The sequence below is a fragment of the Nomascus leucogenys genome, chromosome 6, assembly GCF_006542625.1.
Source record: "Nomascus leucogenys isolate Asia chromosome 6, Asia_NLE_v1, whole genome shotgun sequence".
NCBI classification, from domain to species: Eukaryota; Metazoa; Chordata; class Mammalia; order Primates; family Hylobatidae; genus Nomascus; species Nomascus leucogenys.
In genome coordinates, this window is record NC_044386.1 from 40,578,981 (window position 1) to 40,593,794 (window position 14,814).

The 14,814-nt window shown below is 41.7% G+C and overlaps 1 pseudogene; it reads right to left on the minus strand.

The window, feature by feature from the left end:
* Nucleotides 1–4,053: 4,053 nt before the first annotated feature.
* On the minus strand, nt 4,054–5,422 carry LOC115835555 (annotated as a pseudogene).
* Nucleotides 5,423–14,814: the final 9,392 nt, after the last annotated feature.

Below are 14,814 nucleotides of genomic sequence, written 5' to 3' on the forward strand. Positions count from 1 at the left end.
GATCAGGATGACTTTCAGGATTCTGGCTTTGGTGCCTCAGCCTGTAAGACTCAGAATACCAGAAGGGAGCAGATTCAGGAAATGAAGGGACTCTCATTTCTTCCGTTTGGGATATTTCATTTGGTACCTGGAGCATCCAAGTGGAGTTCTTCAGAGGAGAGTTAAATTTATGGTGTTGGCACTCAGAGCAATGTTGCTTGAGTTAAAGATTTGATAGCTGAAGCCACAGGAAGAAATGAGATTACTTAGGAAAAGTGAGACAGAAGAGAAGAGAAAATTATCAAGTTTAATGGCTGGATTGAAGAAGAGAAATTGTTCTCTTCATTTACATAGGAATAAAATGACAGAAGCCAGTGGAGAATAGAAGGTTAAAGAGGAAGAGCTTACGTGTGCCAAATGTTGGTTAGGGGCCATGGGAAATCTTTCCCTTTGCCTTCTGAGGTTTTGCTGAAAATCACTGACAAAAGGCATTTTACTAGGAGAAAACGCATACAAATTTATTTGGTTAGAGTTGTACCTGACACAGGAGCCTTTAGAATGCGGACCCAAAGATATAGAGGAAACTGTCCATTTTTATCATTAGGTTCAACAAAGTATGGGCAACTATGTAGAAATATGATTGGACAAAAAGGGTATGATCTAATGCTAAAGACTGAGTGTGGAAACCCAGAAAGGCCTGTCTAGATTCTTGGCATCTCTGAGCATGGATTTCATTCTGGGTATGGGGCAGGATACTCTCTGGAATGAGGGTCTTTAGACCTACAATCAAACAAGGTAGGTCAAATAATTTTTTTTTATGGCTGATTTTTACACAAAAACGTTGGGGGAACGTTAGGATAATACTTTTAGGTTTTATGCCTGGTGTTGGGGAAATGGGGTTCTGGTTTCTATGACCTGCCTTGAGGAAGAAAAATTCTAGTTTCTAAGGCTAGCTTTGGGAGAATGAGGGGCCAGAGGCAGGAGGGTAGAAGGTCAGAGAGACTTGCTTTTGAAGCCTTTGTATGGGAGTATTGTTTTTCTGGGACCCTACAGTTGCAGAGGTGTGAAATAATAGTAGGATTCTGAAGAGTCCATGAAAGTGCACCCTTTCCTGAGATTGAGCACTCTAGATGCTGCAGTGCGTGTATTCTGCCCGAGGCCATTAAACTAATGAATAAACAACCACTTCTGAGAATCTAGTGCTAAGCAATCTTCTTATTATAATTTTATTATCCATCTAAATTTGCATATTGGGAGGAAAATAATAACAATAATAATAGCTAATATTTAGCACTTACTATGTTCCAAATAAACACTTTACATGGATTATTTAATTTAATTATCTTATATTGAGGTAGATCAGCAGGACTTGTTTTCCAAACACTGGTCACAACCTTGCTAATCAAAACAGGAGGCATTAAAGAAATCGGCCAAATCAGCTAAAACCAAGATGGCAATGAATGTGATCTCTAATTGCCCTTGATCTGTGTTATACACTAATTATAATACATTAGCATGCTAAAAGATACTCACACTGGTGCCAAAACAGTTTACAAATGCCATTGCAATGTCCAGAAGTTACCTTATATGGTTTAAAAGAGGAGGAACCCTTGGTTTTGAGAACTCCTCATCCTTTTCTAGAAAATTTATGAATAACCTGCCCCTTATTTAGCATATAATTAAGGAGTAGCTATAAATATAGTCAGCAATCCATGAGTGCTACTCTGCCTATGGGGTAGCCCTGCTCTATCTATGGAGCAGCTTTTTTCCTGTATTCTGTTGCTCTTAATAAACTTGGTTTGCTTTCACTTTACTCTGTCGGCTCACCCTTGAATTCCTTCCTGCATGAAGCCAAGAACCCTCCTGGGCTGAGCCCCAGTTTTGGGATTCACCTGCAACATCTTTCCTGGAGCCCATGAAGGGATTAACAAGCCGAGGGGACCTGCAGGAGACCTTCACTGGATGCCCCCCTACTAACATCAATCAGCACCATTTGCCCTCCATGGATAGGTGTCTCCTTTGTTTCCCCTGCTATTTGGGCAATTGTTTCTATTTTATATGAGGTAGGACAGTTTCCTTGTTTGTTTTGCATTTTTTTCTTTCTTTTTTCTTTTTTTTCCAAGACTTTGTTTTGCTCTGTCGCCCAGGCTGGAGTGCAGTGGCGTGATCTCAGCTCACTGCAAACTCTGCCTCCTGGGTTCAAGCAATTCTCCTGCCTCAGCCTCTTCAGTAGCTGGGATTACAGGCGTGCGCCACCATGCCTGGCTAATTTTTGTATTTTTAGTAGAGATGGGATTTCCCCATGTTGGCAAGGCTGGTCTCAAACTTCTGACCTCATGATCCACCCGCCTCAGCCTCCCAAAGTGCTGGGATTACAGGTGTGAGCCACTGCGCCTGGCCGCATTTTTTCTTTTGTTATTATGAGTGATCCCCCATTGTGCTGACTTTGGAATGTTGGAGTCATGTTGTTCTGTGCCCCCAAATGTTTTGGAATTGTCTCCATAGGATTGTGGGTGAGAATCCCACCATTGAGGACCTTGGGCTTGTGCCTTTGGGGTTCATTGTTGTCTGCCTCTGGGTTGTTCTGGGATGTGTCGCATTTGGTGTGGGGGACTGTCATTGGTTGATGCCTGGATGCTCCAGGTTTTTCAGCATTAACTGCTTTTGTCCCTCTAAGATTGTGGGTTAGAGTCCCACTCTAGAGGGATCTAGGTATCCCCTCTAGGATTGTGGGTTAGAGTCCCATCCTTGGTGGATCTTGGTCTCTGTCATCATTTTTTCTTGTTGTCTTTGTCATCCCACTTTTTCTCCAAACCCAAATGCTTTCTTCACTTTTCGTGGAATTGAGACTATAAGAATCCCATTTCCTTATTTTAATCTCTCCTTCAATAATTTGCTTATTAAAACTCCTCTTTTGGCCGGGTGCGGTGGCTGAAGCCTGTAATCCCAGCACTTTGGGAGGCTGAGGCTGGCGGATCATGAGGTCAGGAGTTCGAGACCATCCTGGCCAATGTGGTGAAACCCTGTCTCTACTAAAAATACAAAAAAATTAGCCGGGCATGGTGGCGGGCACCTGTAGTCCCAGCTACTCGGGAGGCTGAGGCAGGAGAATGGCGTGAACCCAGGAGGCGGAGCTTGCAGTGAGCCGAGATCGTGCCACTGCACTCCAGCCTAGGGGACAGAGCCAGACTCCGTCTCAAAAAAAACAAACAAACAACAACAAAAAAAACCTCCTCTTTTGTTGCATTCCATTTGCTAGTGGATGCAGCCATCCATCTCTCTACTGTCCACTCATATCTCATAATTCATTTTTGTTATGCCATGCTAACTGTACTTATGCCTTCTTTGCAGGAATTAGTGGTGATTGCCCTACTGACCTTTCTTGAGGGAAAAGGGAGGTAGGCATTTGAAAGAAAAATTAACTATGCTCTTGCTAGATTTAGAAAAACTTCCGTGTCTAGTGGAGATACTTGTTAGACATGGGGACAATGGCGAGCATCTCAAAGGACTTGCTGCTAGGGTGTCAAAAGCAATTGGATCAAATTCAAATTCTCTTAAAGAGAAAGAGACCGATTTTTTTTTTTTTTATGGAAGAAAAACTTTAACTGCTGTTTTAAAAAACATCTGTATGAAGTAGAAATTGGTTTCAACAACATTAGTAAAGAATATGTTCTAGAAAGTGGAGGTAACTGGATGTAAAATTCTGGCAGCAATTTAATAGAACAGTTCTAGACGGTTAGGCTGAGGCCAACACCTAATGAGGATGAAAGCTTTGTCTGTGGGGAATTTTGGATGATACTTGGAGAAATATTACACTGTGCATAAATCAAATTGAATTGCTTTCACAAATGTTATACAGTTTCATATAGTAAAAGGTTTTTTCTACATGCACTTCAATTTCACAGCAAGAGTGGCAGAGAATACCTAAACACAGAAGAGAATATTCATGCAAGGTATCTATTTCCTTGATATAATAATGCATACAATTCAAAATGATTACACTATCATTACGTACAGGGCTTTCTGCAACTACACTGTGGTGGTTATGGAAAGCACTGCCCCCAGCATCGACATCTAGAAAGCATCCACCACCTTCTTATGTGTGTTCTCTTTTTGCATTTTTCTCGTCATTTTTCTTAATAAACTCTGCTGTTATTGCTGCTTCTTAGCAAAACTGGTAAAAACAAAATTGTAATCACTGAACATAGCACTCTGGCAATCAAGACGCTTAAAACCTTCAATCTTCTGAGGTGAAGAAAACACGGCACGACATTTAGAACTCTGATTAACAAAGTGGTCACAAATTTTCCTGGCTTGAAGACTTCCACAGCTTTCCTGATCAGCTCATCATAGGAGGTGACTTAAGTTTGTTTCAAAGCTAACATAAGAAGATTCTGGTTCTGGAGTGATGTGAATAGTCCAATAAGTTCCATCTGATTTCATTCCATTCATCGAATACCCATAAGGATTGAACATTGTGGCATTAATGACAGAACCTGGTATCAGGTCGTGAATTCCACTCTTACAAGTGATATCCTTTGCAGTAACGCCATCTTTCATGTAGAACTGGTCCATAACTGCTAGGTCAAGCCCACTCATCAAAATTTCCAGGGTTTGATCTGGCTGACTGATTACCTTTCTGGGAAATCCAGAGTACATAAGTACCAACAGTTAGAATTCATACGTCCCATACAATATGCTGCTCCATTTGGGAAAATTGCATTAAGAAACTCTATTTCTTCCTGGAAATTCTAGTGTAGGTACCCTTAGGGGGAAGGCTTCATGAAATTCCTACAAGAATAAAAGAAGCTTTGAATTGAGTCAAACCCACTGTAATGCCTAGCAAGCTTCAACAGGGGAACCAGTGCTTTCAGCAAGAGAGTGGTACCACGTGTCTTCAAAATGAAACGTTTCTTGGAGACAAGCATGCTACTCTCACTGACTACATAAGCTTCCTGGTTGTCAGTTTTTGTCACACTTATCATTGAACGTTGCACGTCCTTCAAAAGTATGTCCCACTTGGCCGGGCGCGGAGGCTCACGCCTGTAATCCCAGCACTTTGGGAGGCTGAGGCAAGCAGATCACGAGGTCAGGAGATCGAGACCATCCTGGCTGACACGGTGAAACCCCGTCTCTACTAAAAATACAAAAAATGAGCCGGGAGTGGTGGCGGGCGCCTGTAGTCCCAGCTACTCAGGATGCTGAGGCAGGAGAATGGCGTGAGCTTGGGAGACCGAGCTTGTAGTGAGCCGAGATCGTGCCACTGCACTCCAGCCTGGGCGACACAGCGAGACTCCATCTCAAAAAAAAAAAAAAAAAAGTCCCACTCAGATCTTGGGATAGTGCGAAGATCCCCAGATCCTTGGTTTGCATTGGGCTGCTGCCAGGAGAACCAAACCTCCAGCAGCTTCTCGGTCCCTTTGGAAAAATGTACAGCTTCCATCACCATGAGACTAGCAAACAATCAACCACAGAAAATCAACTAAATTAAATCCTTTCTTCTGCTGCAGCTGCCACAGCTGTTGTGAATTGTTCCATCTGTGTTACAAAAGTTCAGGTTCCTTTTTTTTTTTTTAAAGACTAATAAAATGACTGGACGCGGTGGCTCATGCCTGTAATCCCATCACTTTGGGAGGCCGAGGCAGGCGAATCATGAGGTCAGGAGATCGAGACCATCCTGACCAACATGGTGAAACCCCGTCTCTACTAAAAATACAAAAATTAGCTGGGCATGGTAGCGGGCGCCTGTAATCCCAGCTACTTGGGAGACTGAGCCAGGAGAATCCCTTGAACCCGGGAGGCGGAGGTTGCAGTGAGCCGAGATCAAGCCACTGCACTCCAGTCTGGTGACAGAGCGAGACTCTGTCTAAAAAAAAAAAAAAAGTAAAATTTTCCCGGCTTTGTGTGAGTGAAAGTTGAACGTGAATCTTTTGGAAAGAGAGGCAGATACAGTTCAGTCTCTTTAATTCCACTGCTTCCCTGTCAGAGAGAGTAGAGCGAATGCTAGCTAATGTGGCTGGCCATACTGTGTAAGCCGAGACTCATTTTCTACTGCAACACAGTTTGGGTCCAATACAAATTAAGAGACCAAGAAATTTGGCCTAAAAATTGTTTGTTACATTATAATACTATTTTACAATTCAACTTATTCTGTAAAAACGAAGGAGAATGAAGAGAAATCCCTTACGTACAGGCTCTTATGGCTCTCTACTAGAATCCTGACTTAAGGGACATCTGTAGGATGTGCCTTGCTCATGTTACATCCCGACACCAAAAAGCCACACTAGATATCCTAGATAATCCCCTCCTAGCTACTCCCCATAGAAGGCCCATGTGCTCCCCAACCTGAAGTCTCTTCAGTCCCCCAGTTCTGAGGAGGGTGATCTCACTAGTTCCACACCACAGGATTCCACCATATCCCAAGCCTATATTTCGCCCTGCCCAAGGAAGTAAGCCCAACTAGTATCACCAGGAGTGGGTCTCATATCAGCCCCTAAAACTGAACCTATGTTAATTGTGAGAGGTAGCTGATAGAGATGACTGGACAATCAGAATACATGTTTTTTTTTCTATATCTGATTTGCCTTTATGCAAGGAGAAATTTAGCTGGTTTTTAGAGGATGCAGGGAAGTTCGTAGAGAAGTTTGTTAAGTTGACCATGTCCTTTGACTTAACTTGGCATGACTTGCAAATATTGTCCACCTGCTCTATCATAGAGGATAAACAAATGATTCTGGGTACTGCCCATAAAAATGCAGGTAGAATGCTTATAACCAAGGCCATGCCATTTATCATATGGCGGGAGTTGCAGTTCCAGATCTGGAGCCTCAAAGAGATTACCAGAGGAGTTGCCAAGATTTTGAATGCAGAAATCACATGGTAACTTGTTTAATAGAAGGCATGAAAAAGTGTGCGGTTAAGCCAGCTAATTTTGACACGGTTAGAGATGTAATTTTGAAAAGGATGGAAATCCTGCTTTATTTCAGGGCTGTCTGGTTGAGGCACTCAGGTATTATACTAACACAGACCCAGACTCCCTGGAAAGGTATGCTTTCCTGGGTATGCATTTTATTACTCAGTCTTTAGTTGAGATTAGAAGGAAGTTACATAAGGCAAAAACGACACTTCAAACCCCCATGGGCCAACTCTTTTTTTTTTTTTGAGACCGAGTCTCACTCTGTTGCCCAGGCTGGAGTGTAGTGGCATGATCTCGGCTCACTGCAACCTCTGCTTCCTGGGTTCAGACGATTCTCCTGACTCAGCCTCCCGAGTAGCTGGGACTATAGGCATATACCACCACGCCCAGCTAATTTTTTTGTATTTTTAGTAGAGACGGGTTTCACCATATTGCCTGGGCTGGTCTCGAACTCCTGACCTCAAGTGATCTGCCTGCTTCGGCCTCCCAAAGAGCTGGGATTACAGGTGTAAGCCACCACATCTGGCCGGGCCAACTCTTAAACATGGCCTTTGGAGTTTACAACAGTAGGAACAGGGCAGAGGAGGCAGAGAAAACCAAAAGAAATAGTCAAAACACACAGTTCCTGGTGGCTGCCTTGAGCCCCCTACCACCTCAGAGTTACACATCCTGAGGAAGTGCCATGAGATTGGCATTTGGGACGCATAAATGAGAGCCTGACTTAGTGGTCCCTGAGCCGAAGTCAGTGTGCCCTCTGTAAGCAAGAGGACCACTGGAAAAGGGCTGCCCCAGGCTCTGAGGGGGTCAACCAAACTCATAACAGCCAAGAGAACAGAGGACTCATGGGGCCTGAGATCCCCCACAGCTCCCACTGGACACCTTACTATCTCCACAGAGGAGCTTCCGGTAACCCTTTACATAGCAGGTAACAATACTGAGTCCTCGTTGGATATGAGTCAGCCTCTCAGTTCTGACCCATTTCTCAGGGGCGTTGTCTTCTTTTACATTTTGAGCACTTTACTGCTTAAAAATGTGTCCCTTATATGGTTTAAAAGGGGAGGAACCCTTGGTTCTAGGAACTTCCCATCCCTTTCATAGAAAATTTGTGAATAACCCACCCCTTATTTAGCATATAATTAAGGAGTAGCTATAAATATTGTTAGTCAGCAATCCATGAGTGCTACTCTGCCTATGGGGTAGCCGTGCTCTGTCTATGGAGCAGCCATTTTCCTGTTCTCTGCTGTTCTAATAAACTTGCTTTGCTTTTACTTTACTCTGTCACCACCCTTGAATTCTTTCCTTCCTGCCTGAAGCCAAGAGCCCCAATTTTTGGGTTTGCCTGCATCAATTTGATCTTCAAAACAACCCTATAAAGTAGGCATTATTGCTTACCTATTTTATACATATAAAAATACTGGGGCTCAGAAAGGTAAATTAACTTGCCTAAGATCACATAAATAGTGAGCTACTCAGTTCTAAATACATAATCTACAAGCTTAAACAATATGCTACACTTTGTCTCCAGAATAAATGGATCATATTGATGCAAACATTCCATTCTTCTTGAATTATATTTCTCACTATAAATAAATAAATAGGCCTCCCAATCATACTAGCATTTGGAATAATATAAATTTGTGAATGATTTGGAAACCAGCAATTGTCAGTACCAGGAAACATAAACAGTGAGTGTAAACAGCTTTGTCTAAGCTTGATTGTGAAATAAAAGAAAGAGATATGGAACTAGTTTGCAATGCAAGTGTATTAAAGAAATTTCTGTTGCTGTTAGAGTTTTTTTTTAAATTATATAAACATAAATATGTCAGCTAAAGACAATGAGATGAAGGACTACATCAGGGAAAAGAGGGGAAATCAAGAGAGGAAAGTACTGGAGGAGGTGGCAGCTCGCAAATTCAAAGTACAGGCAGCAGGAATAACTTTGGATGGGAGAAACTCTGTTTCACTAAGAAATGGAAAGAGATGCAGATACTGCAGGAGAAGAGAATGTTGGAAACAAGATGCTGTCCATGTTCTCAGTGAAAAAGAAGGAAATGTCTTTGCTGAGAGTGAGGGTGGGGATGTAAAAAAACAGGACTTGAGGAAAGTGACAACAGTAGCAAAAGCTGCTCTGGGAGGAGTGTGATCCTAGGAAAACTATTGGGTGGTGCAGAGGCCCAGTTGAGGTTGGAAAGTAGAGATTTGCAGGGGCAACACTCTGGACCATTTTGTGATTTCTCTCTAGCAGCTCCCCTTTTTTTTGAGACAGAGTCTTGCTTGGTGGCCCAGGCTGGAGTGCAATGGCACAATGTCGGCTCACTGCAACCTTTGCCTCCTGGGTTCAATCAATTCTTGTGCTTCAGCCTCCCAAGAGACTGGGATTATAGGGATGAACCACCATGCCTGGCTATTTTGCTTGTTTGTTTGTTTTTTAGTAGAGAAGGGGTTTTCATGTTGCCCAGGCTGGTCTCAAATTCCTGGCCGCAAGCAATCTACCCACCTCAGCCTCCCAGTGTTGGTATTACAAGCATGAGCCACCGTACCTGGCTTCTCTCTAGCAACTCTTGACAACCTGATATAGGCATTGGGAAACCTGTTAGTGGGAATGTAATTTTGTTATGTAGTTTAAGACAAGGATTAAGACAGAAGGGGCTGAGAGACTGTTCATGGCTTAGACTAGACAGAGGAAGGGTTGAAGACGGAAGATAGATAGATTGGAAAGAAAAAGGAATCAAGACACAGAAATAAGGGAGTTGAAAAGAAAGTCATGGCCAGACCATGAGATGTCGGTGTTGAAAAGTTTAGAGGAAGTTCTGAATGAATAAACATGCAATATACTACTAATAGCACAATTCAACTAACTGAACTGAGTGCTTGCTGACCAGCAGCAAGGTAATGTAATATCTGGAAATGCTCATTAATCAGATGATGTACAGAGTCCAAGTAATGTACAGATTCCAAATTTGGCACTTAAAAACACAGGAACATCAATGTTTAATGTATAAATGTCAGCAAGCAGGCTTTTGCCACTGGCACATTTTGTTTCCCTATTTCTCTCGCTCAATCTATTAACTGCTCTTTTTGTTGGCATGTGGTCAAAACCCAGTAACTTTTTTCTATTTCAACTCCTACAGAATATTCACAATGCTTTCCTTCCTTTTAACAAGTATATTCTGACTGCCTAAGAAAGCCAGACACTCTGTTAGGTGTTGATGACATGCCAATGAATAAGATAAAATATCCATCTTCAAGCAGCTTGCACTTCAGTGCAGGAATTATACAAATAGGAAATAATATGGAATGCAGTGAACCAAATGTTTATGTCCCTGCAAAATTAATATATTAAAATCCTAACCCCCAAGGTGATGGTATTAGGGGGTAATACCTATACCCAATACCTTGGGTATTGGGAGGTGATCAGGTCATGAGGGCAGAGTCCTCATGAATGGGATTACTATCCTTATAAAAAGAGACCCAGAGAGATACCTTGCTTCTTCTCCATGTGAGGTAATAGCTGTCTTTGAGAACACAGTCCCTCACCAGACAACAAGTCTGCTGCTACCTTGATCTTGGACTTCCCAGCCTCAAGAACTGTGAGAAATAAATTTCTGTTGTTTATAGATGACCCAGTTTATAGCATTTTGGTATAGCAGCCCAAACAGACTAAGATACAGAGTGATAAACACTACAATAATGTTAAAACTTGAGACTTATGGAAGGGCACTTAACCTTGGATTGTCTGGAAAGGCTTCTGTGAAAAGGCCTCATCTCAAATAAAATTAAGGATTAGTAGGATAATCCAGGAAAATGAATGGGGAGGGAAAAATGAGAGGGACTTGATGTTCACAGAGGACTCCCTCTTTCTCTCTATAAAGGGGCTTCTGTTTTCCTTGCTTCTCTTGGTACCTTCATTCCCACAGGGAAGTCATTTTAGCATCCCCTCCCAGAGGATACTCTTTCCCACCAGAATCATTGAACTCAGAACCAAAAGATCTACAGTTAAGTCTCAGCTCTAATTCTTGTTGTTGTGACTTCAGATGTATCAGCTTACCCTAAGCCATTGTTTCTTCACCTTAAAACAGGAATAGGCTGGGCGCAGTGGATCACGCCTGTAATCCCAGCACTTTGGGAAGCCAAGGTGGGCGGATCATGAAGTCAGGAGTTTGAGACCAGCCTGATCAATATGGTGAAACCCCATATCTACTAAAAAATACAAAAATTAGCTGGGCATGGTGGCGTGCGCCTGTGGTCCCAGCTACTCGGGGGGCTGAGGCAGGAGAATCACTTGAACCTGGGAGGTGGAGGTTGCACCACTGCACTCCAGCCCGGGCAACAGAGTGAGACTCCATCTCAAAAAACAAAAAAACAAAACAACCCCCCCCCCCCAGGAATAATAGAACCTTCTTCTGAGTTATTAAAGTGATTAAATCAGGTAATACATGTCAAGGTGGTGTGTAAACTGAAATATTACACAGAAAGTAACTATTCTTACTGTCCTAAGGTGGCATGATTTATGCTTTTGGACTCTTGAGCCCATTATAGAGATTAAGAAACAAAGAATTCATAACAATCAATGTGAATTTATAGTTACTTTTCAGGTGTGACAAGTTTAAACCCTGAAATTAATTGTTCCCTGAGGCTTTCTAAAATTTTTGAGTTAATGCTATAAATTCCTACAATTTTTCCTCTACTCAAAAGCCACTACAGAGGGATGTAGTGCCTAAACTGTAACCTAACAGTAGAGTGTGCCAGCAATGCAATCCTTAGAGTGCCTTGGCCACTCTATCAGATAAAAAGATCACTTGAAAGGGGAATTGGACAATTAACATGCCAAATAAATGTTGAAAACACCGAAGAAAGATGAGGTGTGGGGTAAGGGAGATGAAAAACCTCTTTATCCCAAATTCAGGATGGCATCCTGAACCTTCAACATTTGCTTCCACTGATAAGAAACAATTATAGGAAATTGCTTTCTTAATCTACAGGCAATTCATTTGACAAATTTATGCCACAGGAAAAGAGGCACTAATGAATATTTTCAGCAAGCTGAATGTACCAAATGTACCTTACTTTTATTTTTTAGATTGTGAGAGTGAGGGACTTAGTCTCAGAATAATTATGATACTTAACATTTTTTTTTCTAATTTTACAAAGAAACATTAAAAAACAGCAAATCTGAAAGAATTTTATATACTTACCTGTGTATCTACCACCTAGATTCTACCATTACTATTTTGCTACACCTGTCAGGCTTATTTTTTTAATTAAACATTTTATTTTGAGATAATTGGAGATTGACACACAGTTGTATGAAATAATACAGAGAGATCCCCTGTAGGCTCTACCCAGCTTCCCCCAATGGTAATATTTTGCAAAACTATAGTACAATATCATAACCAGGATATTGACATTGATGTAATCAAGATACAGAACATTTCTATCACCACAAGGATTTCTTGGGTTGGCCTTTTATAGCCACAGCTACATCTCTTTTACCCTCATCCCCTCCTCAAACTCTGGCAACTACCAATCTATTCTCTATTTTGAAAATTTCATTTTTTCAAGAATATTATATAGGGGGCCAGGTGCGGTGGCTCATGCCTGTAGTCCCAGCACTTTGGGAGGCCGAGGCAGGCGGATTGCTTGAGGCCAGGAGTTGAAGACTACCCTGGCCAACATGGTGAAACCCTGTCTCTACTAAAAATGCAAAAATTAGCTGGGCATGGTGGCACATGTCTATAGTCCCAGCTACTTGGGAGCCTGAAGTGGGAGGATTGTTTGAACCCAGGAGGTGGAGATTGGTGTAAGCCGAGATCGAACCACTGCACTCCAGCCTGGGTGACATAGGGAGATTTGGTCTCAACAACAACTATATATATATATACACATTGTAAATATATATAATAATACATATACTAATATATATACATTATATATTAATATAATATATAGTAATAATGTATATATAGCTATATAATCTATAATTATAGATTATAGCACTTTGGGAGACTGAGGCAGGAGGACCACCAGAGGCCAGGAATTTGAGACCAGCCTGGACAACATAATAAGACCTTCGTTTCTACAAATAAAAGAGAATGTTACGTAAATGGAATAGTAAGTATGTAATCTTTTAAGACTGGCTTTTCCCTCTCAGCATAATTCTCTGGGGAGTGATCCAAGTTGTTGAGTGTTTCAGTAGTTCATTCGTTTTCATTGCTGAGTAGTCTTCCATGGTAAGCATGTATAACAGTCTGTTTAACCATTCACCTGTTGAAGGACATATGGGCTGTTTCCAGTTTTTGGCTCTTATGAATAAAGCTACTATGAACAATTATGTACAGGTTTTTGTGTGAACATACATTTTTGTTTCTCTGTGACAAATGCCTAGAAGTATAAATGGTAGAACCATATGATAGTTACAGGTTTTTTAAAGAAACCATCAAACTGTTTTCCAGTTTGACTATATCATTTTATACTCTCAGCAGCAATGTATGAATAATACAATTTCTCCCCACCCTTGCCAGATTTTGATATTATCGCTATTTTTTGTTTTAGGCATTTTTTTTTTTTTGGACAAGGTCTGGCTCTATCGCCCAGGCTGGAGTGTAGTGGTACAATCCTGGATCCTAGCTCACTGCAACCTCTGCCTCTCAGGCTCAAGCCATCCTTCCACCTCAGCCTCCTGAGTAGCTGAAACTACAGGCACATGCCACCATGCCCAGCTAATTTTTGTATTTTTTGTAGAGATGGGGTTTCGCCATATTGCCCAGGCTGGTCTTGAACTTGTGAGCTCAAGCAATCTGCCGGCCTTGGCCTCCTAAACTGCTGGGATTACAGGCATGAGCCACTGTGCCCAGCCCTGTTTAGGCATTCTTATAGATATGTAGTGTTGTCTCATTGCAGTTTTAATTTTCCCTTCCTTAATGGCGAATAATGTTGATCATCTTTTCATGTGCTTATATTCCTCTTCTGTGAAATGTCTCTTTATACCTTTTGCCCATTTTCTATTTGAATTTTTACTGTTAGGTTTATTTTATTTTATTATTATACTTTAGGTTTTAGGGTACATGTGCACAATGTGCAGTTTTGTTACATATGTATCCATGTGCCATGTTGGTTTGCTGCACCCATTAACTCGTCATTTAGCATTAGGTATATCTCCTAATGCTGTCCCTCCCCACTCCCCCCCACCCCACAACAGTCCCCGGAGTGTGATGTTCCCCTTCCTGTGTCCGTGAGTTCTCATTGTTCAATTCCCACCTATGAGTGAGAACACGCGGTGTTTGGTTTTTTGTCCTTGCGATAGTTTACTGAGAATGATGGTTTCCAGTTTCATCCATGTCCTTACAAAGGACATGAACTCATCATTTTTTATGGCTGCGTAGTATTCCATGGTGTATATGTGCCACATTTTCTTTCTTTTTTCTTTTTCTTTTATTTTATTATTATACTTTAGGTTTTAGGGTACATGTGCACAATGTGCAGGTTTGTTACATATGTATCCATGTGCCATGTTGGTGTGCTGCACCCATTAACTCGTCATTTAGCATTAAGTGTATCTCCTAATGCTATCCCTCCCCCCTCCCCCCATCCCACAACAGTCCCCAGTGTGTGATGTTCCCCTTCCTGTGTCCATGTGTTCTCATCGTTCAATTCCCACCTATGAGTGAGAACATGTGGTGTCTGGTTTTTTGTCCTTGTGATAGTTTACTGAGAATGATGGTTTCCAGTTTCATCCATGTCCCTACAAAGGACATGAACTCATCATTTTTTTATGGCTGCATAGTATTCCATGGTGTATATGTGCCACATTTTCTTAATCCAGTCTATCGTTGTTGGACATTTGGGTTGGTTCCAAGTCTTTGCTATTGTGAATAGTGCTGCAATAAACATACGTGCCCATGTGTCTTTATAGCAGCATG